This window comes from Uloborus diversus, chromosome 1 (genome assembly GCF_026930045.1).
Source record: "Uloborus diversus isolate 005 chromosome 1, Udiv.v.3.1, whole genome shotgun sequence".
In the NCBI taxonomy this organism is placed as follows: Eukaryota; Metazoa; Arthropoda; class Arachnida; order Araneae; family Uloboridae; genus Uloborus; species Uloborus diversus.
The window spans coordinates 184,523,344-184,544,832 of NC_072731.1; the positions used below are offsets into that span (position 1 = coordinate 184,523,344).

Below are 21,489 nucleotides of genomic sequence, written 5' to 3' on the forward strand. Positions count from 1 at the left end.
TTATATTTATTAGTAGCAATTATTAATATTATAATTAAGTATCGAAGTTTTTCAAAACTATGATACGAGTGAGAATGAGCTAGATTCCTTGATTATAAACCAACAGTTTGGGTTATTAAAAAAATTGAGAGAGAAAAAAAAAAAAAAAAGAAGAAGTAAAAAATAATTAATTTGAATTCTCAAATTCTGAATTCAAATTATGTTTTTCGCAATCACGAGCTGCGACAGGATCCTACTCATTGGAGTTATTGTTTCCAGAAACGGCTCCTGTCCCCCCAAGCCTGCCCCTCCTCTTGGGCGGTTATGTGTGTATAGTTGTGTATGTGTATGTGTAGGCTTGTGTGGGTGCGTAGACCTGTTTGAATGCACGTTGGCGTGTATGTGTGTAAAAGCGCGCGTGTGTGTGACTGTATGTGAGTGAGTGTATATGTGTGTGAGTGTGTATGTGTATGAGTGTGTGTAGGACATGACCACCAATGACCAGGAGAAGCAGCTACCGGGGGACAGTCGCGCCTGCAGAGGACGGTGGGGTTGAAAAAGGAACCAAACACCAAAGACGGTCAAGTGAAAGCAATTAGCAATCGTGATTGCTCAAAAAAATTAGTTTGTGTATGAATTTTTTTTATACAGGCTGAACCTAAAGTCTTGGGCCAAACTTTAAAGGGTGGTAAAAGACAAACAATATTAAATAAAACAAAGGGTCCCAAACGTCTTCCGAAGGAGATAGACGCCATTATAGTTTAGGGCTTGAAATTTCAAATGATTATTAAAAAAAAAAAGATTATAAAAATTTGGTTGATTCGTTTACGGTTTTCGCTAAAATTATTCTTTATTTCTTTACTTCTCAAAAATAAACTTTGAAGATTAAGTGCATAAAATGCATTAGAATGCTCTTTAGACTTAGGAATAAACGATCAACTATTTTTTACTGTTATTTTTTGTATCTCATTAAATGATTTCAGAAGCTTAGATTTTAACTTAAATTTTAAGCTTAAAATCTGAATCGTTGGGAGTGATTAAGTAGCAAAAACTGAATCCCCCCCTGTGATTTGTGTTTCAAATTTCAACTTTTGAACACAATTTTAAAGTCTTAGTGTTCGAAACCCTCTCCTATGACCCTTCTCAGGTGCATAAGTACTTCTCTACCAACTTTGGCTGAGATCCGTCGAAAACTGTGGATTTGTACAGGGAGGATAAACGTTGCACACATACCTAAACATTAAGAAAAGTGACGTAAGATATTTTTAAAAAGCAAAAAATTGTCTCAAAATTCGCAAATCGTCAGACAAAATTGCCAAATAAGAAATTTTTCTGAGTTCAGTTACATCTCTTGGTTACTTAAGGTGCTTTATAGTCTCAAAAAGGAAGTATCATGAGTCGAAAATAACACCACAAGATCCTACCGAAATGAAAGAACGTCTATGTGTTTTAAAATGGAGCGCTTGCTTTCTGCTTGAGCATTTCGGAATTCACTGATTCGTGAAAACATTGTTTTTATTGAAAATTTAAAAATAAAATTTGACTGAAACTACAGTGGCGTTGAACACTCCCAGCACCCTCACTTCCGAAGCCCCTTTCTGCTGCTTATGCAAGACAACGCAAGCGTAAAAGATAAAATATTTTTATCTGTTTATTTTTTACACTGCAGTAGTCGCTCGTTTTATGTCGGAATTACGCGTCACAAAAATGCCGCGTAAATTAAGACTTCATAGTACTGTTAAAATAGGAATTAGGTTCCATAGATGGGGGGGGGGACTTCATTGGTAGTGATAGATAAATATTTATAATAAGTTTAAGGTGTATTTATTCTGATACATATGCACAACATGCATACAGAAAACATGAATTAACTTACTGTTTATAAAAAAAGAGCTGGTAGAGATATTCTTTTGGTAGCCATTAATTATTTTTCTATATAGTTCTTTGTGTTGTGGGGCATTAACGCTTCCATGATCACTTCCATCATTTCCATGACGGGATCTTCCTTCACTAACAAATCGGAAAGTTCATTTTTATTGTCCCAAGAAATGGCTCAAAATTCTCAGGGTGAAAACTTTTGGTTATGTGTCATCGATGCAGGTATTCTCGTTGCTTTCGTTTTCTTTTGTCACTTCTTAAAGTTCTTCTTCTAGTGAGCTCTGCATTGTGTGAGTTTAATAACTTTACTTTTGGAAACAGCTCTGGAATCAATCGCAAAAAATGTCTCCGGTCGCCTAAGATCGCTTATTAGCACTCCAAAATACATTTTATTACGTGTTATCTGCAACTTCAGGAGTTTAGATTATGAAAGATATGAAAAGTTAATCTGTTTGCATTCGCGTAAAATCAAAACTGATCCGCGTAAAATAAAATAAAGGTGTCAAATCTTAAACCGCGTATAATAAAATCAGCGTAAAAGAAACCCGCGTAACACGGGGGTCTACTGCACTCTGAATTCTCGACGATTTTGGAGATTAAAAAATATAGTACATTTCTGATGATGGAGTTTTTTTTAATTAAAAAAAGAATAAAATGATGGAGGACCATTCCACGGAAAACGTTCATTTTGTCCCTCACGTGACGCCTCATAACAGTGTCATAGTTGCAGTGTTTGCCGCCCGGGCGGTTCTGAATTTGCCACCTTTTCTTTGTGCAATAACATTAAACTGTCAAGGGTGTTTAAATTAAAACTAGAAACTTAACTAAAGAAAAAAAAAGACGTAATCATTTTCTACATACTTACAAAAGAAAATAAAGAAGAGAGGGGCTGGCCCACACTTGGAGAAAATTGCTAAATTTACGCAAAAAAAAAAAAAAAAAAAAAGTAGGCAGTTTTCGGTAAAGTGAAGGGAAAGGACGGGTTGAGGGTTTGCTTCCGATTTTTTTTCAAAACTAAAGTCTCTTTTAGTGTTTCTTTGTTGACGTTAAGGGATCTGTGGGCACCGACATTAAATATTCCGAAATCAAAGTTTTAAGATGTAGCTTAGGCTACTTTGAAGACTTACTACTACTGTGAAGAGGTTAAGAAAATCGGGAATGGTCGGATACTCAATTCGAAATTTTTCAGATCTGAAATATACAATTTTAGGCTATCTTTGGTAACGCAGTTGCATTTGTATTCTAAGGCAGTTGTTGTAAGCGTTAGGGGAGGGAGGGGCGCTGAGGTTTCTTACTGAATTCTTTAAAATTGAAATCAATTTTAAGGGTATCTTTGGTGATTTACAGGAATGGGAAAGGTTCGGCTTCTTTCTTTGAAAATTGTTCAGCACCAAAGTCTCAACAACGCAGTTCTAGGCTATCTTTGGTGACGTTAAAGGGTTCGCTAAAACCTAATGGCACCAAAAATGTTGTGAAGCCAGACGGATCTTTCATGGAAAATTTCAGTAATTGACGCCCGACTTTGGGGACGTTAGGAAATGGTCTGAGAAATTCGGCTTTCCTTCCTCGGAATTTTTTCAAAATTGAAGTTTCCAAAACGCAGTTTTAGTCTTTGGAGACGTTAGAGGGTGGGGGGAGGGGCAGTTTAAGGCATCTTTCTCGAAAAAATTTCAAAATTACAGTTCTAAAAACGTATTTTAACCTTTCTTTGATCACGTTAGGAGATAAAGCATAGTCAAAGTTCAAATGCTGTTTGCAAAATTGATATTGAAGCATCGAAGTTTTCAAAAGGTAATTTTAGGCTATATGTTGAGATTATAGAAGAGAGGGTATGAGTTATCTGCAGGAAATGTTTCAGAATTAAAGTCCTAAACATGTACTTTTTGGCTGTGTTTGCTACGTTAGAGGAAAAGACAGGTTTCAGGGTTCTACCCAGAAATTTTTAAACATTGAGGTCTAAAACCGTGTTTCTAAGCTATCTTTGGTGATATCAGGAAAAGAGGTGAAAGACTTAAGAGCTCTCCCTCCTAGCAACATTTTGAAGCTATCTTTAACGCTGTTAGACTACAGAGTGGAGGTGAGCGAGGTTCTCAACCGGAATTATTATAAACTGAATTCGCTGAGAAACAATTTTTGACTATGCTTGGCCAAGTTGAGGAACCAAACCAAATGTTGCAAAATGAAATTCGCTTACTTTCCATAAGGAAATGACTAACATGTGATCCAAAGTTGTCGGATAGATTTTCTCCTCTCAAAAGCAAGAAAACACAAGTCCCTTATACTACTTTTGAAATAGAGAGCTCTTGTAATGAATGAGAAATGTAAGTAACCCATTCAACATATAAAGCCACCCTTGAGAGAAGCCCCAATAAATTGTTTCGTGTACCATTTTTCACCTCCGCCTCCCTTTCTTATTCTTGTCACCATTTTCTTAATGTTAAAAAAAAAAGTTTTTGTTTCACTAGGAGGTTTTCGAGAAACTCTCATAAAATACAGTGTTAACTCTTTCTTTTAACGAAAATAGAAAAACTTCATTATTCCGCTCCTCTTGGAGTTTACTTCTACAGTCTAAAAAACATTGGCTCCATGACTGTCCACAGCCACCCCCTCAGAAAAAACAAGGAATTGTACTGATATGCTATTAAGAAAGACTTTTGAATGTTTTTGAAAAAAAATGCAGAAAATATTGTATAAATGTAATTTTAATCTGGTAGTGACACAACCGTCTTACAATTCAAAGATTTTCTTTTTGCTTGCAGTAACACATATTAAAACCATAATTTCCTTATTTGAAAAATATGTTTATTGTTTCCACATCAAAAGGGCTAATGGGCATCAAAGGGCAAAGGGCTCCGCCCCTCGAAAAGTGCCGCCTGGGGCGGACCGCCCCCTCCGCCCCATCCTAGCTCCGCCACTGCTCATGTATTTCATTATAAATAGCAATTTAAAATGGTAATGAACACAATTTTGTTGCTCGAGAAATCACAAACGTATGTATGATTTCTTTAGACAACAATTTGTCCGATTCCTTTTAAAATTATTACTTTTTGATGAAATATACACTCTAAGACAAAAAAAAAGTTGCACCAGGAAGGTGTGGACCGATGTGAATGAAATTTGGAGGGATGGTTCTTCTGCCTAAGATATGCAAATGATTAAATTTCCAGGTTAGGGTTGCGCATGCAACGCGCGCAGGGTGGCCCTAAGCACAGCGCAAGACCAGCTATATAAGGGCGTCCAGTAGAGCAGCAATTTTAATTTAACTCAATCTGATTTGTTAGTTACGTCGTTTAACATTGGATTATGCCTCGAAATAAAGTTCGCAAGCAATTTACGCAACCAGGAGTGTTCGAAAGGGGTCGCATAATTGGCCTCCGAGAAGCTGGATGGTCATTTCGACGGATAGCACAGCACGTTGGTTACACTGATGTTACTGTTGCACGCATTTGGCGGCAGTGGACTCAACAAGGCACATATCAGCGTCAACCAGGCTCAGGGAGGCCGAGACAAACCGTACCGAGGGAGGACGGGAGGCTCGTAAGGCAAGCTCGTAACGATCCAACCAGCACAGTTGCAGACATCCAACGGGCTGTGGGACCTTCCATCAATCAGCCAATAAGTGGTCACACCATTTGCCGACGGCTGCACGACGTGGGACTGCGCTCACGTAGACCGTTACGACGACTGCCATTAACAGCATTGCATCGTCGGAAAAGATTGGAATGGTGCCGTACAAGACGGACATGGAGCGTCGAATGGTATCGCGTAGTCTTCACTGACGAGTCCCGCTTCTGTCTTGGTGGAGACGACAATAGAATCCGCGTGTGGAGGCAGCGTGGTCAGCGCCAAGATTTACGGTTTATTGTACAGCGTCATACGTCCACGAGACCTGGTGTCATGGTGTGGGGCGCAATTGCATATGATGCAAAATCACCTCTAGTGTTCATTAACGGTGCTTTGACCGGCCAACGTTACGTTCAAGAGATCCTGCACACTGCAAAAAATAATTGTTGTTTTTAAAGTAATATACTGTATTTTCCTACAGTTTAATACTGCTTTGCTAAATAACAGAGAAAAACTGTAAAACTGTTTTAAATTGCGCAAAACGATGCGCAAAAGGTGTTTCCTTTCATACGGGAAGATAAACGAATGAATTCGAGGTATCGATAGCCATGTTAGTAATTTTTCGGGGGTGTGCTGAGACAGGACTGATCAGATGTAATTCAAGTTAAAGGTAAGTAATAGTTATATTATTCATTCCTTTTCCCTCAAAATGTAGTTTTCTTTATCATCGATAATGTATGTAAAATAATAGTGTGTATTTTGAAATCATAATTCGTATTCCAATATTCGTTGATGTTGACTTTGCAGTTTCTTTTAGTTGCTAAGTTGTAGCGAATGCTTTATAGCAAAAGTCCGAGTAGTTGTTGTGATCTTGAATATTTTACTGCACGTATGATAGTTTTAGACTTTGTTTACAATTATATTTTGTGTTATATAGGATGTGAGTACTTAAAATTTAAATTCTTATGTTTTCTAGTAAATTTTTAGCGTATCGCGATTGACTTCTTTCTTTTTTTTTCTTTTTCTCTCTTATGTTCAGTTTTAAATTCTTTAACAGTTTGCATTTAAATAATTTACTGATAAACTTTACGCTATAGCGTAAGTAGCTTTTATATCCTGTACATAATTCGATGAATAAAATGTAAATAAATAAAATAACAACGTAACCGAGAGACATGCAAACAGTATCAAGTTTACTGATATTTTTTGTTGAAGAATTTGCCCCTCTGGAAATACAATACTCTGATGTCTGAACGACTCAAAATTCTCTGAAATCTCGAGCCAGTTTTCATACTTATCAAACAAAACTAAAATAACAATAATTAAAAAAATCATCAATGAAGCACTCAAAAAAAAAAAAAAAAAAAAAAAAAAAAAAAAAAAAACTAATAAAAATAAGCATTTTTAGATGCAAACACGAAACCCTTGTGTTTTAAAAGTTTTATATTTGCGTTAGTAGGAAATTAAAGTTTTACTTCAGGAAAAATGCACTTGTATCATTGAAACTTGTGAACCTAAAAATAATTTTAGAAACTAGATTCAAAGGCACTCGATGGGTGGTCACGGGAAGTCTCTATGACCTCCCCAAAATTGCCATATTGGGAAAATTCTGTCTGGCGATTCGGCAAATTTGGGGACAATTGTAATGTTGCAATTTTTGAATTCTCGAATGTCCAAAATTTATTAGATATTGTACTTAATTCTGCGTAACTTAATGTGTGCATGCACCAGTATTTTATTAATCGGCAAGTATGTTAGTTCCGTTCGACAAATTGAGATTATACGCCTTCCAATATATTTCAGTTCAGGCCGTGCCTGGCTATATTTTATAACTTTCAGCTTTTCATTTCTGATCTGGCAGTGTTGCGTTCTCGTCAAAAATTACAGTTTTTCAATTTAAAGTAGAAAATTTACATTATTATGCATTGTTTGTCATAGTTTGACATCATCTACTTTTCTGAATGAGCATGAAGAACATGATCATTCAGAAAAGTAGATTCTCGAGAACTACAGTAGAATTTGAAACTCTTGTAACCTTGAACTCGTCAGTTTCCTTACATTTTAACTTTAAGAACCCTTTGAGTCTTAAAGTTTGGCGTCAACGTGTTTATTCTGAAGAAAAAAACTATATTATAAATACTGAAAAGTGTGATTCTGTACTTCACTGTCTTTCACTCCATATAAAAAGTAAAAATATGTTCAGAGTGTTATCCGTGTAAAATGGAAAAATCGGGGAATTTCGTTTTAAACCTGTAACGGAGATTCAAGCCAAAGCCGGGTAAGATCTTTTGCATTTAAATACGATGGGTTCCTTAGCAGTTGAGTTCTTTAGGGGGAGGGGGATTATTTTCACAATAATAGACAATTTTTCAAAAAAGTGAGGTTTTCGAATATTTTGTCAGGTTTCAAAAAAAAAAAAAGAACAGAGAGATTTGCGGGAAAGATCCGATTACGGAAAGGAAATTCTGAACTCCCGGTTTGATATTTACCTTAGCGACCAAAGCATAAGAATCGGAAAATACAACAAATCCTCCAGTTAACAAAGTAGCGTCATAGAACACTATAACTCAACATTAATGAATGGAATTAGGACACTTTCAAATAAATCGGGTTTGCTTAAGCAGTTTTGAGCCGAAGCAGCTAGTTGCTTCCACTACTTACGGACTAGAGCGGTTTTAAAAAGAAAAACCAAAAACCTTTTTTGAGCTATTTGAGGGAAGAAAGCCATCTATTAAACACTCTCGTGTTTTTTGGCTGTATTTCGTACATTTTAATTCCAAAACAGAAAATAAACAAATTGGATATGAAAGCTAAACAGGTAGTCATGGGTAGGATATGCGTTTCATACGAAAGGTTTATAGAATTTGGGATCCCGAAAATAGCGAAGTGACAGAAACTCTGAATGTTTAATTCGATGAAAATAAATTCTGGGCGGGGGAAAAAACAGGAACGGGAAACAGAGATATAGTTTTATTTCACTTCTGAGTAAATCTGAAGTAGAAGATGAATATCCTGAAAATCATAAAATAGCATGTTTGTGAGAATTAAATGGGTTAAAGAAATACCAAGGCAAAGTATAAAGTGACACGACGGTTCTAAAGTCCGAATCGCGAAGTCGAGGTTTATTGTTCTGAAAATAACATTGAATATGACCCAAAATATTTTGATTACACTTGTGATGATAATTCAAGAAAAGTATCAGATTCTGATGAAGATAGGGGGGATAATTCAAGTAGGCTAGAAGCTAACATTTCCGAAGATGTAATTCTTTCAAATTTGAAACAAAGTTTGAGAACGCCAGAAAGTGAAGATTGGCAAAACGCAAACAGAACAGATGAGAAGAACGAAATAATGCGCTTCAGGGCCTGACTGGTAATTTTAGGTAACTACCAGCTATGGGGGGGGGGGGGGGGGGGTACTTTTCTCAAGTGTTCTCTCCAGTAATTTCTTTTCCTTTGGTTGAGGCTTTCTTTTCAATTTTTGTGTAGAAGCTACATTGGGTCCATTTCCAAGCAGATGTTTGCAATGCGGATTTAAAGGAGGAGATTTGTGAGACAACCGAAGGGTTTGACGATCCCTGAAATCTAAATTTTGTCTGTAAATTGAATAAATCATTGTTATTCTGATACAGATTACGCCTCAAATCACGACGACCGGATTCCAATGCCGGGGGGGGGGGGGGGGTGGCGCTTGAAGTGTTTTTGGATAGGGTACGAATAATATGGTGTACATTCAAACAAAAATGCGTAGCACTGTCAACGATGGAAGCGGAGTATATTTCAATTAGTGAACAATCTATGGAAGTTATGTGGATCAAAAAATTTTTAAATGAATTAATTGGCCACAAAAAGAGTTCAGAATTTTAGATTGCCACAGTGCAGAGTACTATTAATCAATCTAGTTGCGATCGATTTTTCCAGTTCTGCAATAGAGAATTGTAGAACTAAGCAGATTAATGTGGGGTACCATTTCCTAAGGAATTCGGTTGACAAAAATGAATTTGAAATAAAATTTGTTGAGAAAGTAAAAAATAATTTAGCTGATTGTTTCACAAAACCTTCTGTAGGGAAAATTTACGTAAAGCTTGAATTGCAATGACATATTTTTCTACATTTTTTTTTCTGAAATGTTTCAATTATTCCATTATGTTTAAGCTATAATTTGTGCACACAATCGGATAGCCTATAATATATTTTTTATTCATTTCTTGTAGTATTTCATTTTTTGCGTGTGCTGGCTTGCCAAGAAGGGGGGTATTTGCTAGCAAATATTTTGTTCCTGTCACTCCAGCGCACGGAAAAAAAAATTGTAGTTGATTTCATTTTGAATTTATGCCCGGTGATATGGTTGCGGTTTGGTATTTCGGAAAAATTTAAACTATAAATTTCATTCTAGCCGCCTGAACTTACTTCATTGAAATTTATTCACTAATGCAATATCATTTATTTTAGTTTAGTGGTGTGCAAATGTAAAGAACTATGTAAGTTGTGACCAGAGAATGGCAGTCTTTATCAAGATGGCAGTTCGCATTTGTGTTCCGCTTGGAATTTCAAAGAAGCCTCTAATCTGAACGATGTTGCTATGATTCACTTTGTGATATGAATGCCGGCAACGGAAAACGGAAGTTTTTAAGTATGTCTTTTCATTTATATTTTTGTGTTTTCGGATGTAATTTGTAATCACCAATGCTTTTGAGTTTTAGAGCGTTCTTAGCCACTGAAGCCTATCCTACATTCTGCGTGCCGTATTGGTCCCCTGAAGCTGATTTTTGTGGCCCGTTGCCAGGTTCTATGTTACAATCAAGAACTATATATTGGAACAAGATAAACTAAATTGTATTTTGTTTTGATTGAAATGTGATCGGTCATACAATTCATTTAAGGCTGAATTTTTTTAATTTGTAATTTAATATTAGATTTTACGGGTAGTTGAATATTATCACTTCAAGAATCACCGGAATACAGAAATTTCTGTTGCTAGAGCTAAATTAGACGTACATTTCTTTCATTTTTTTTTAAAAATTTTCCAGTAAATTTTGAAACACTGATTCTTTGTTTTTACATGTTATTAAAATCGAAGGAACCAAAACAGCATGCTAAAAGTACGATGTATTACAGCGTATGAAACTTTCTTCGTATATTCAGACTTGTGACACATATCAAACAAAATTATAGATTATTTTTATTGTAATGTAAATAAAAAGTAGTTATTTTGCAAATGTGAGCATATTTAAATTTACAGTTAAAAGAGGTGCGGTCTTCTGGCAAGCATTTCCAAGAAGGGTAGCATTGTTTACAGCAAGGACGGCGGGCCAAATGTGGACTTACAATTTCTTAATGATTAGAACTGGCAGTATCAGATTTAATCTATTTCTTGACATGTTTGTCGATTTATTCTTTTGTTAAAAACTTTCAATTTTTCTGATCGAATTTCATTTTTTACTGAATTGACTTTAACTAAGTCATCTTGATTTTGGGAATATAGAATTGTTTCTTCCGAGTTTCAGGTAAATTCTGAAAAACTTAAAGATAAATTGTCTAAATCCTATCAAAAGAAGTAGCACTTAGCAAAAAAAAAGCCGCTGGCGGATTAAATGGGGATATCGATAGCTGTTCAAAACGGGGGGGGGGGGGGGGCGTCCACATTTTAAAAGACATTAAATATAAATGAAACATCTTAAATTATGCTTACATATTAAGACAGATATAAGATAGAATGCTCTTACGGTATTATTTTATTTCAACTCAAATGATTTTTTTATGCAGTTCCTTAGTACTTAGAAAAAAAGCTCCAAAAAATTTAATTTAAACAATATAATAACACAATTGTGGAATAAAATATATGAAAAAAAATATTTTAAAAAATTACAAGTTAAATATTTCATATTAAGTACAGAAATCTAAATTATTTTACATCACACATTGTTTCATATTCAGATTTCTAATAATGGGCAGCTGTCGAAGAAAAAGAATATGAAGCTGGTATCAGTTGAACATAGCTCGAGCTGTTAACAAGTGTTGGGATGGAATATGAGTTAAAGAAAAATAAAGAAAAAATATCTACGGTTTTCAGTGCTACTATAGCAACTCGGGGAGGGGGGGGGGGGGGCTAAAAGAGGCTAGATGCAGTATTCATTATTTTAAATGAATACCTCAATATTTCCCAATTGGTTGTCCTAAACGTCGACCTTGCTCCATTTTCAAAAAAATAATTCTCTACCGCATCCTAATTATTGCTTTGAAGTAAACATATTGCAATCCAATAATCTGGAGCCTATTATAAGAAGAAACTAGTTTCAAAATTTATTATCCTTAAGATATATATTCTCCCGATCACCAATCACTTCAGTTATCCGATCGAAAAAAATAAATATTACTCTTAATCAACGGTCTCCTATGTATTACAAAATCCTTCAAAACTACCGAAAGTTAGAAGGATTTTTTTAAATTGTATTTCAGAAACCAGTATAAGTGCATTTCTTGACATGGAAGATAAAATGTAAGATTATGTTCTTTCTTTTTTCTTTTTTGAGTTCTTATGTAAAGTATTCAGATTAGGTCTATTTCAATTAGACACTAATAAACCACCGTTTCAATTGCGTAGTTTCCAAATTGCTGCACAGCAGTTTTTTTTCTCCTTAAAACAACATATTTAGCGCTTAACTGGTTCCTGAAATAAACGATTCAATTACAATTTAGGTATATGTTAAGCGGTTTCAAGATAAAAGCAACTCCCAAGGCAATCTTAATTTCAGATCATTCAGAGTCATAATTTTAATTATTTTAGGGCGTATTTTTATACCTACGTAATTTGATTTTTCCATGAATGTTTTTTGGTGTCCACAAGTTTTATGAGATTCTAACAATTTTTATTTTGACAGATGCTTTCATGATATAAGGCCTAATGATGGCACCTAAGTCGGCAAAGATGTCACAAAGAAGAATCAAGTTTGTAATGTAAAAATATTGGCCTTGAAAAAATTAGATTTCGGTTTTAAATGAATTTCTGCAATTTCACTGTAAAAACTACTAATCGATATTTATAGGTGATGTATACGAAATAAAATAATTTGGCAATTTTTAATGGTGTGAATGTTTTATTTTTTCTCATGAAAACAGTATAACATAATATAAAGTTATATAATTTTTGGAGTAGTAAAACCAATTTTTAACTTTAATACTGGTACTCATAAACCTGCAGATTTTATTATACCGAGTGAAAAATTGTTTCTGTTTAAGAACTCTGGAATTTTAAATCGTCACATATTTATAGTTTTCATCTATGTAAATTTTAAAAGGTTAATAGGATAAAGTATTATCTAATCTATAATAATCAGTTTAGAATAAAAACCATTCTGTGCAGTCTAAATGCTGTATATTGCACATATGGTGTGAAATAAAATTAGTTTGTTACTAGTATTTCTCAAATAAAGTAGATCCAAATGCAACTTATAACATTAAAAAAAGAAGAAAACCATGAAAATATTCTGTTTTACCATAAAAGAAAAATAAATGCATATAATTGCATGCATCAAGTTAAAATAAACTTAAAGGTTTAATGGATTGCATATTGCAAAACATTTCTCACGTTATGCTGCACATTTTAGCATTACAATAATGCTGGAAGTGAAAAAATTACTTTTAGTGAAGATACGATTTTAGTATTTTCAGTTATATATAAAAAACCTTTCTCATTTTTACTACCTCCATGGATCAAAAAGTTTTGTATTATGAAAAAGCTATAACTTCTTAAAATAAAGCTTCAGACCATATTTTGCAAATTCCTTCAATTTGTAAATTTTTAAGTCTGCAATAGAGCTGAAAGTTTTTTGTAGAAATGAAAATGCACCACTTTTTCTTCTTTAACATGTGTTTATAAAATATTGAGATGGGGCATTGATTTATTTTGTGTAAAAGGAAATTAATATCAATAAAACATATATTTAGCAGCAGTTAACTATTTTTATGTAAAAGTGTTTTATATTTCTTTATTTGTCGCTTTTCATAGCCTAAAACATTATTTTTGTTGTTGAAAAACTTAAGAAAAGGAACAGATTTCGTATGTAGGCTGATTTATACAACGTACATACTGACTCAATTGCTTTACTTTTCGATATTGTTCTTCAGCTGTAAAAGCAGTGATTTCGGCTATGAAAAGAAACGATAGGGTGAAAAAACCCTTTTGCATAAAAATTGATAACTTCATTTTATGGTTTACTGCTGTTAATTTTACTGTACAAATCATTTATAAAACCGTATACTACTACTCTGCCGTGCTAAGCACAAAAGTGGTATCTACACTTTTTGTCAAAATTGAGTTATTGTCACGAGGTGGTTCTTTATAACATGTTTTACCCCTATGCAATGTTTTATTGTCATTTGTGAACTGGAACTATTTTTTAAAAAAAGCTAAAAAAGTGAAATCTGGATCAAATACATGGAGGAGTAAAACTTTAAATAGTAGTTTTTCGGTTTGACCTCAGCTGCAGATACGACTTTTGCGCTTAGCACGGCAGTAATACTGCCGTGCTAAGTATACCGGCATGTAAGCAGTAACTGCTTTTATGGCACAATTCAGTTGATTCCGCAGCATAATACTGCGAACTTTACAGTTTGATACTGTTAATTTTGCAGCGCAATTCCGTTACAAAACAGTATATAACTGTTAATTTTACATATTATCTCTGTTAAATTTACAGGTCAAGTCATTCCTAAAACAGTATATTACTGCTGATTTTACAGTTTGATACTGTAAGTTTTACAGGGCAGTTCTATTAAAAAGCAGTATATTACTGCTAATTTTACAGTTTGATACTGTAAGTTTTACAGGGCAGTTCTATTAAAAAGCAGTATATTACTGCTAATTTTACAGTTTGATACTGTAAGTTTTACAGGGCAGTTCTATTAAAAAGCAGTATATTACTGCTAATTTTACAGTTTATCGCTGTAAATTTCACAGTAAAAGTCTGTTATAAAACAGTATATTACTGCAAATTTTACAGTTTAGAATTGTAATTTTTGCAGTTTTTCTTTGGAATGCGAGCTGCCAGTATTTTACTGTAAAAACAACAGCTTTTTTTTTGCAGTGCAGCCAGTTGCTTTGCCATTCCTGAGCACCCGTGTTCGGCCGCTATTCCAACAAGACAACGCTCGACCCCATATTGCTGCCGTCTCTAGAGCTTATCTTCAAGGCCTAGACAGCATGGAGTGGCCGGCATATTCACCAGACCTGTCCCCAATCGAGAATGTGTGGGATGCCATGGGACGAGATGTCAACACTCCACCCGTACCTCGAAATCTGCCGGAACTCCGTAACAAAGTTAAAGCAGCATGGGATAGACTACCACAGGACTTCATTAAGAACCTGTACGATTCGTTACCAAGACGATTAGCATGTTGTATTCGGAATAATGGCGGCCATACCCCATACTGAATGTTACCCATTTTGTGTATGCTGTTCAATAAATTTTGCTTATATCGTTCTCATTTTCTAATCATTTACTCTTCCATATACACTTAACATACCTTCCAAATGTCATTGTATTCTAAGACTTCCTTCATGGTGCAACTTTTTTTTTGTCTTAGAGTGTATAAGCTGTAACGTACGGGACAAATTTCTTCGTGGAATGGTTCTAGAAAATATCATTTTTGGTCGTTTCATTTTATGGTATTTTCTACCTCCCCCATCCGCCCCCCAAAACCGTATGTTACCCATGAGTGTCAACTGGGTGCAAAATTCCAACTCTCCTTAGTTAGCCATTTCATACAGTGGATCAAATGGAACACTGCAGGCGGCAAAAATCTGCAATGAAATTGCATGAAATATGTTTCGGAATTATAAGGAACCCTGTCCAAGAAATAGAGATATTCAATAAAAGATATTGAACAGTAGCATTGAAACATTTCTTGAACTTTGCAATAACTCCCGAGCACATATGAATTTTTCATTGTGCACTTGTGACTTACTTTGTTTTTCTCCCATTCTTCATTCTTGAATAGTTTTGGTTTTTACTTTTCTTTGCTCCACAAAGATTTATAATGCAAGATTACCATTCAGTAGAATACATTTTGGTTTCTATAACACGGTACTTTATTGGATGTGTCGATTGGATTTTGCATAAGAAAGTCAACAGCAATATTAGAGGTCAGCTACATTTTGAACATTTTTGATAAAAACTCTTAAAGAATTATAATTTTTACAAAATGGCTTTAACTGTAGAAATGCATTCGCAGCTCCAATAAACTATAGGGGGCGCTGCAGCCACTGACCGATGGCGGATGAAAAAGGTAAAACAAATCGATGCCGTAGCTTATAACTTGCTTTGAAGTTTAATGAATGACAGTACTTTTTCATCGTGTTTGTGGGGGGAAACTTTTTTTTCTATTCTTCTGAAATTACAATTTTCCAAAGAAAACACGTGAAACGGAATGTTTTACCTTTTTTCTTTAGTATTGTTAATCACCGCAAGGTAGCGTATTCGAGCTCTGGAGTTACGAATTGTTCAACCATAACTGCGAATTCTACTGGACCTTTTATTTATTTATATACAAGGAAAACACAAAAACATTCATCAGCAAGTCACGGTATATCGTTTTGAAACAGCTGATATCTCATTTCTAAACTTTATTCCAAAGTTACACACGACAATAAGAAGACAGACGTTTATCGCAATTGTAAACCAGTAAAATTTCGAACGATAGATAAATTTATTTTCAGCACTTTTCCGAAAAGCCAATGCTTACAAAGTGGCAGCAGTAATTCTGCGGGTGAATACTTAGAATGAATCATTTATGCATATGAAATGTGTTTACTCAACTGCTGATGACGTTTTATTCTTGAGTAAATGATTTGTCTAGAGAAACAAAAACGTGCTAAAATTCGTGCTCCTTAGTGTGCTTTTCTTATTCGCTTCTCAGTTGGCGAGACGCTACAGTGGAAGTGCATAATAGTTCTGAATACGTGGATATCGACGGTAGGTAAGTTTATTCATTTTGTGTTTGAATTCTGAATTTCTTTGTTTCAAAATAATGTAAAGATCTAAGATTTAAAGGTTATTTTAACAAACAAAATCGAATGTAAGGAAAAAATTGGCTGTAGAGAATATAACTTTTAATCCACATGAATTACAAATTTTTTGAATGCATTTTATTACGAAAAGAAAAACTAATGTCCATCAAATTATTATGTTTTTAAATTAATACAAGTTCAAAAAATGTGACCGATTTGAACATCAGTCAGGAGCCCGAACTGTCAATCAGAACCTTCTTCCACCAGTCGAAAGGCTTTAAGTAGCAATTCGGCTGCCTGGCAGAGGTTCAACCAAAGAACTTATATGGGGGGTTTAACCACTGATCTCCACTCAGGTGAGTTGAACATACAGGGGAGTCCACCTAGGGGAGGGGGGTCATGGCACAGACTGCGCCATTGAAATTTTTAGGGGGTTTTGAGAGGTTATTTTTACTTTCAGGGGGAGGTCTTTGTGACATTTAGGGGGGTGCCCTTATTCTTAAGGGGTGGGGGCACCCCTGAAACATAGCAGGGCTATGGCGTTGGAGAGGAGGTGGCCGACTCTGACTCCTCTACGCCAAAATCAGTCCAACTCCGACTCTTGACACTGGCCGAGCTGCGGACTTTGAGGGAAAATAATGGACTCTGACAACGACTTCGACTCTTGGAATTTTAAGCTTCAACTCCCCCCTACTCCGACTGCTTTACTATAATAAGGGACATTTTACCGACGAAGAGATTTGGATTAATGTTATAAAACTTACACCTTGGTGTTTTTGTGTACTGGGGGGGGGGGGGGGGTAGTAGGGGCGCTTAATTTGGGATCTGAGTTCCTTTTAAAGTATTTATTTTTATTTTTTACTTACTTGTTTATTTATTTTCATGGAATAACATCGAAAGTTTTACTTTTGGTATTTTTCTCATGCTCATTGTTGTCAGCTGCATATTACAGTTAGCTATTCAGTTATGATTGAAGTTTAATCGACATTTACAGGAGCAATTCAACATAAAGATTTCACAAGAAATATTTGTTCTACTGACAGGCCCAAATTAAACATAATTAACACAATAGTTATAGCCAAACCAACTGTATGCATTAAATAACAATGTAGTGTGTAAAAAATATTTACACATTTCGAAACTAAATTTCTCTCCATATCAAGAATAACCTGCCAGGACTGTGTCAGGATACTCGCTATTCAGACGACAGAAATTTTTATGCGTTTAATAAATGAGATTAAAAAATTATAAATATCAATGAAATTTATTGATTACAATATAAACTCATTTTCAACGCGTGAAAACTCATTTTTACTTTACAGAAGTGTATAGCGAAAATAAAAATAGGAAACAAAAACTAAATTTCAGTTCTCCTCTGTTTGAAAATATTTTGATGAAACATGAACTAAGATAAAATTTCAAGTTTGTTTCTTTTTTTGACGAATATCATTTGAGTTAATACAATGGAACCTTTTTACAAACATATATATTCCAGCTGTTTGTCAACCACCACCGATGAATAGTAAGTTCAGTATCAAAGAGCAAGTGATATGCCACGTTTCAACTTGTTTTCCATTTACTGAGATTTAAGTTCTTATATTTCCATTTTGTACTATATGAGTTCCTTTGGAAATAAAACTAATTCATAAGTGTAATAGTTACACAATTATTTCGGGAATAATTGTAACTACGTAACAGGAAAAGAAAAGAATTTTTCTTCTACAAAGAAAAGATCGTTTTGTATATCATCAGCAACCTCGCACAATCACTATCAGTCCACAAAACAAATTTGACGGAGTATGGCGGTAAATTTCAACAAGAATCCAATTACTTCGTGATAGCAGTCAAATGCAGTTTAAAAGTTATATTTGTAAATCTACTGTAAAAAATAGAGGTCTGTAAAACAATTTTAATGATTCCTGCTACTCTTCATAGCTATTCAAAAGTATGCTGCAAACGAGATACCTCCCCCCCCCCCCCCCAGCAGGTTTTCCTTAGTTGCGAATCGTTCAGTTGATAAATACAGATCTATTTTACATTGAATTGAATTTTGTTATTTTTTTTCTAGCGCCTGCGTGTGCAGTTATGAATAGAATTGTAAAGCACATTTTGCTTTTTATTAAGTATTGAGTAATATTGTGATTGATTAGGCTAAAATTCTTTGAACATTACATTAGAAAAAGGCGGCATAACTTATGAAATATTTATCAAAAAGTGTTTAATGTGCTCCCCATAATATTGTCTGTGGGTAGTTCTCAAAAGGTGGGAGCAAACACAGACTTCAACTTTGAAGCTTCAACACCAAATAACTTTCATTTTAATTAACTCTAAAAATTTTGAGGTAAATTATAATGCTGTATAGAGACAAGAATTGACATAAATTATGGAAAAAAAGCTCTTTAAATGCCCTTAAAAAATATTTTCTTTGCTAAATGGCACAATTTTGGACATACCAAAACGTTAACTGAGCAAATGTGCCATTAAAAAAAAATTTTTTTTAATTATTTCCATACGTTTCAAAAAAAATTAAAGGTATGAATCTAACACTGAATAATTTCTTGTTAATATTTTACACAAATAACAAAAGTAAAGACAGATTATTTACTTTGTAAACGATTTTAGAAAAAAGTAAGTTTGAAATTTGATGCATGTCCAAAAGTTACGATCTTTACAATGCTATTATTTGAGAACTAAGTATATGATGTTTTCGTTTTAAAGGTATTTATCGATCCTCAGAATCAGTTTTTAACTGTTTAAAAGTGTTTTCATAAGCTTTTATGCAGTATCTTAGAAGAAAAATAATTTTTCTTAAACATACATGTGAGATGTCCAAATGGCGTTACGATCTTGACGCCGATAATTCTGTCCGTTTATTTATAATTTTTTTATAATCCACTGTCTTCTAACATCAATAAAAAAGATTATTATGATGTTATCTTCTTTAATCCATAGGTATTTTGCATAATTAATACGTTACACACAATACATAAATTGCAGTAGAAACATGGCTGTTTATGATCGAACGAAAGCCATTTTGCGCGAAAATCGCCAAGCAAACCTCCGTTGGCGACAACACAGTATACGATAAGCTAAAGGTTACCAGAGGGGGATTCCAGTTTGACAAATGTAGTTAATCGTCAGCTGCACCAGTTTTGGCGACTTTATCACCTGCACTAGCAAATTTTTTTTTTCCCCCGCCGCTTTTATTATTTTAGAATTTTTTTTTTCTCTTCTTTCTTTTGGAAACATAATTTAACGATCTCCAAATAGAAATACGAATTTCTTTTTTCAATAATTTTTTTTTAGACATCGTTTTAATTCTTATGACATTAGAAAATATATTCATTATTAAAACTGATGTCACTTTTTACATTCTTTCTTAAAGCATATTTTGTTTATTTTTCCTTTAAAAATATATATGTCGCATTTATTTGTCTCTATTTTTATTCCTTATTTGTCCCAAAAAATCAAACTACAAGTTTGTATAATTATTTCCATGAAGCTTTTTTCTACCTTTCATCAACTTCTTCAAAATCATTCCAAAACTTTATTATATGTAAAGAGCAGTATGTATAGCCATTCAAGTACTTCATTACTATCCTCTTTATCATTAAATTGCAAAATTCGAAAAGTAGTAAATAAAATTTTCATTGGAAAAGTTAAAAATCAGATTAACAGTTGTCAAAAATGGTGAAACTTACATTATGATGATGTCCAAAATCCGTTACCTACAGGACAACAATGTCCAAAATCTGTTACCTACAGACTGCTAATTTAATTTGCTAATTAACAATTTTTACAAATACCTGCTGTCTTTTCATGTTCATATATTGGGTTCTAGGTATGCATACTATAGAATAAAAGCAAAATTGATATCAAATTCGAAAATTTTTGAAATTGCTCAAAGTTAACTTTTTTGTTCCCACCTTTTGAGAACTGCCCCTGTGCTAAATTTACTCAAGTCTGTCATTTATGGGGGTCAGGGGGTCAATTGCGCCCTTAGCTCTGAAAAATATATTTTTACTGGTAAGTTGTAGCGGATTTTGTTGTTTTCATATAAAATTTGCATTGAGTATACACCCTTTGCCTCCCCTCCCCCCAGGCAGGAAAAATTTGAAATACGGACCTGAATTATATGGCAAATAAATAATCCCAAGCACTTGATTAAATTGTGGAACACTGGCACTGGACAAGTACAGGTGTTACATGTGCTCTTCCTTGCTTCAGTCATTCTCTGAAAATATCAAAATGAACTTTGTGTGGGCTAGTGATGCGGCATTAATGAAACATCAGTGATGAGTACTGTGAACGTCGACGATAGTAATACATCTCAAAAATCCTCGGATGCATCGAAATATCATTTTTTTTTTTTTTGAACATTAGAGTATGGAATTCATAAAGACGTTTAAACAATGTCCTAAGAGGAGAATTGATTTGATAGTTTGATAGTGTGATGTGTTTATTAATCAGCTATTAAGTTAATTGCACAATCAAAACGAATGATTTCGTATCGCATTCCGCCAACAGAGGTGATAAAAACTTTTAAAGAAAAAAAGGGGGGGGGGAGACTTTAAGCAGTATTATCTTTGACTGATTTACTTTGCAATTTTGCAGATTGTGTCAGACGTTAATAATGTTATGTTCACAAGTTGATTTTTGCGATCAAAATTTAGTGTATAATTAAAATTTCAATCATTTTCTTCTGAATAATGAAATTATAATAATGTGTTACTTTTGGTAATATCCACCTTGCACGAGCTATGTGAGCTCTTTATGATAAGCTACCTCAATGGAGCATTAAATTAGGATAAAAAAAATAATTATTACTTTTTTTTTTCCAAATTTTTTGAATGTGCTCCTATTGTCGTTGGTGAGAAAATATTTGTTCGACCCAAAGGTTTTTGCGTTTCATTTTAGAACGTTATTCACTCGTAATTCTATTAGCGCTAGTCTCTCAATATCTGGCTTTCGAAAATCTAAGAATGTGCTTCAGAACAATTGAATGCTTCTTTAAGTTTGTGACTTTTTATGTTACGCATTACAGAACGTTTGACAGAAACT

At 34.1% G+C, this 21,489-nt stretch overlaps 1 protein-coding gene across 2 annotated transcripts in view; it reads left to right on the forward strand.

Annotated features, from left to right (window-relative positions):
* The first annotated feature begins 16,236 nt into the window (after positions 1-16,236).
* LOC129234024 (keratin, type II cytoskeletal 2 epidermal-like) overlaps positions 16,237-21,489 on the forward strand; it is a 47,969-nt gene continuing 42,716 nt past the window's right edge. Inside the window, exon 1 of one of the 2 annotated variants that reach the window (XM_054867928.1) lies at positions 16,237-16,393. The gene's annotated coding sequence lies outside the window, so the exon portion shown is untranslated. Of the gene's footprint in view, positions 16,398-21,489 lie in introns of both variants that reach the window. The other variant, XM_054867936.1, reaches the window with a different exon arrangement.